Source organism: Solanum verrucosum, unplaced genomic scaffold (genome assembly GCF_900185275.1).
Source record: "Solanum verrucosum unplaced genomic scaffold, falcon-dt-bn FXZP01001226.1, whole genome shotgun sequence".
NCBI lineage: Eukaryota > Viridiplantae > Streptophyta > Magnoliopsida > Solanales > Solanaceae > Solanum > Solanum verrucosum.
Window position 1 is genome coordinate 14,660 of NW_026019564.1, and position 3,714 is coordinate 18,373.

The following is a 3,714-nucleotide window of genomic DNA, read 5'->3' on the forward strand; positions in this document are numbered from 1 at the left end:
ATGGAAGAAGAATTGGCTGATGTAGAAGGCTTATTTGTTATCGTATCCACCACATAGTTTACATACTCAGACAGGCTGACTCCAGCGCCTATAGTCAGAAGCCCTTATAGCAAGTGCTAGCTCTATTTATCCTATTGGGATTGGAGCAAGAGTGGAATGGAAGAAAGAAAGCTGTCCTTATCTTCTTCTTCTCCTCCTCCCGACATGAAGGAATGCCCGATAATCCTTCGGGGGCTGGTATGTCCTTTCAGTTCTGGTCTGGGGAACGCCGATCAGAGAAAGCACTCCTATACTGCCTGGTGTTGATTCGGCAATTTGCGTCTAGTGGGGAGCTTTGTCATCTCAAAGAATAAGCGGATCTTCCCTTGCATGCGGATCTTAAAGTCGTGGATCTTTTGATGGCCGGTAGCTGCTTTCTGCTCTCCTTATTAGTGCCAACTCCGCTAGGTATAGGGAGGGAGTCTTCTACAAGTCGCATTACTGGTCGATGACCTGATTTTGGAAGCAGTCGAGATGCCTTTCCTGGGGGAACCCTTCCTTGCATTCTTTTATTGTATTCGCTTCAATCGCTCCTGAATCGGGGGATCAAAGATCGGAAGACTTTCCTTTGCCCTTACTCTATTAAGAAGGAAATTTCCTGGTCTTCACTCTTCGCTCCTAACTCATTTACGCTTTTGGTATTGACTAAAAATGTCATCCGGCTCCTCATCTATTGAACTCTCGGCTTACGCAATGATCGGATCGGAAGAACTCTTTTCAACCGCCCATGATTGAGACAAGCGTAAATGAGAAGAAATTCTTTTTCATAGTCTGTTAATTTTCTTCTTGTTGCATCTCGTCGATACGATAGGTTGATTTACCTTACTAGTCATATGCCCTAAAGGTTTACTGTCTGGATGGTACTTTTCAACAGATAAGCGAATCGCGCTCAAGTGGTGGTTGACGAAATATCTAATCCTCGTTTTCCCTGTCTGGTGTGGTCTTCCGCTGTCCCTTTCCGCTTCACGCAATAGCACGCTCCGAAGCAAGCGGGCTTCGCCGGTAGTAGCCTCCTGAATTTGTCGAATAGCTTCTTTCCGGCAAAGCTTACCAATCCTACACTCCTTTCTTCTATGTCTGGTGGAGCTATTCCCAGACAGCCTGAGAGCTGAGTGAGGACCTTATTTGACATGCTTTTTTCCTTCCAAAGCGAAATAATCACTCCTGTAGCTTATTGCGCTCGATCTACATCCTACCTAACTCGATTAAGCTTTTCTTCTTACACACAGAAGGTTTTTGCTCTCGTATTGCGGGTTTTCCACTTCGTTCAGTTACATTAGGGCTTTATACAACTCTACCTTGGTGATTAAGTTCCGCTTTAGTTGGTGTGAAATGAGCGGATTCTGGGATAGGAGGTCTTGTCGGTATGGAACCTACCCTTCCGGAGTGAAGGATTGTCATCCTATAGCCGAGTGTTTTTAATTTGGTTTAGAGTCGAGTGATGAAGCTCATGATTCTGCCGTTAGTGAGAAGCAAGTAAACTCTATAGCCCTAAACTAAAGGAGCAGGTCAAGTTCGTTCAGCTTGAGGGATAAATTACGTGGCTGACCTGCCAGTCCATCAAATATCGTAGTTTATCCTTAAGAGCAGGAGGTTCCTTGTGTGAAACTTAGATGTTGAAGCACGCACCTCAATCACCCTGCCTGTGTGAATTGAACGAACTTCAAAGTACAACCAGCTTAAGCTGGTTTTCCACCGATTTTTTAGTGTTCGGCCATTTCTAGCAAAGTCTAAAGGACATATTCGTTGCCGATTTTGGGTTCTGATGGAAGATACTGCTGAGGTTATACACCAAGTACACACGTGATTCTGCTCTGGCAGAAGTGCACGCGCAATTCAGCTCTGGAAAAACTCCCTGAGGTCCAGAGAGAGATGAAGTTTATAGTCAACCTCTGCCTCTCAGATAGCTTTCTTTTCCAACACTTCTATGTGGAGATAGATGTAATATTAATATGATTGATAGTTTCAGTTTACTATTTGAAGTTTTCCAAAGTCTCAAATTGGTTCCGGCCTTGTTTCGTAGTGAATTTATGGATTTGAATACTTCTAACACTGAATTTTTTTTTGTAAATTCAACTTGACTTGTACCTGGAACAGAGAAAAAGGGTATCCAATTGAAATCCAGGCACTTTTTTCTATTTTTCGCTTAGATGTGCTCGGCAGATGCTAAAGCCAGAGCGTGATGGCAAGAATTGATCGAGCGAAGAATCACAGTTCTCAGCTATCACATTCAGAAAGACTACTGGCCTAATTTCACTCAATTAAATAAACTATACCCTTACAAAACTTATTAGTACTCCTACACAGTTGTTCAATTTTAATGTCATTCTCAACTCTATCCCTGACTGGGTCTTTGATTTCAGGCCCTTTTGAGGAGGGTATCTTTTTGGTTAATATCAGCCCGGCTCGCATGGACTTCCGGTCTTTCTTAGTTGACAACTTTTTTATTGCAATTTGAAGTTCTCTAGTTACTCCTGCACAAGCAACAGCAGTTATGGATTTGATTGAGGGGCGCTGGGAAGAATGGATCGGGGAGATGCCCTTGAAGATCACTTACCCAGCTCTGGAAGGACATGAGTGGAGAATTGTCACCGGATTTGATCCAAAAAACACAGGGCGGAGTTACCTTATTGGTGAGTCTTGGCCGGGTTAGTGTTTAAGGAAGAAAACCTTATTGTAGGTTATTTTTTATTTAAATAGTGCCAAATTCCAAAATAAAAGGAAAAGGATGCTTGTACGCACATTAGATTTGCTAACTCAATTGATCCTACTGTATCTAGATCAGGGTTCCCGTTTAAGAAAGCTTGTTAGCTTTGTATTGGCTCCCATCTTACTTAACGGGGCCCTTAGTTGAATACCGATCAAAATTGTTTGCAATTTTGAGACTTTTCCAATATAGAATTATTCGTTATGTTAAATACCCCGAAAAGCTGAAACCTCTTATTCCGGTCCTTAGAAAAACTACAACTAGTCAGGAATTGCGTAAGAGAAGAGACGTCGTAAGTAACAATAGCGCAAAAGCAGGCGGCGGAGATCCGCAAAGGTAACCGGATGCTTGGGGCTTAGGACAAGGAGCGTCCGGAGTCTCTTAAGAAAGGACAAAGAAAAATTTATATCATGTTTACACCGATCGGATTTCTAAAAGTCCTTCGCCCCTTATCTTCTCGTCTATCTTCTTTATCTTCTGATCGGATCGCCTGCCTTCTTTCAAGCCCTACTTGAAAGGCTTGCTTTCTTAAAAAAAGCTTTCTTTATTAAGAGTCCTTTAAGAAGCTAAGCTCCTTCAGATAGTAAGATTCGCTTAACTTCATACCTCTAAGCGCTCGTGACTATCATCGGATAGTCACTTCGCTTTCCTTTTAGACTGAAAAAGGAAAACGGAAAGATTGAGCATAAAAAAAATATAGAGAATGAGCTATTACGTGCAAACAATGGAAATTCAATAATAAGAGTCTGATCTTCTCGCTTAAGAATATGCGATTCCTCCGGAGTGAAGTTGTTGGGGGGAAGAGAAGATGAGGAAGCTAGTTTAATTGAGGAAGCCACTTTCTTTAATGTATACTAGCTGGTCTACAAAAGCATGACGCATGACGCTTCTCCTTTTTTTAGTCCACTCTCCCTTAGAAAACGGAGCTGCTTGAAAGCAGATTTCGAAATTACATAGGTGAATGTAGA

At 42.2% G+C, this 3,714-nt stretch overlaps 1 pseudogene; it reads left to right on the plus strand.

The window, feature by feature from the left end:
* Positions 1-1,480: 1,480 nt before the first annotated feature.
* LOC125817942 (cytosolic invertase 1-like) lies at positions 1,481-3,449 on the plus strand (annotated as a pseudogene).
* Positions 3,450-3,714: the final 265 nt, after the last annotated feature.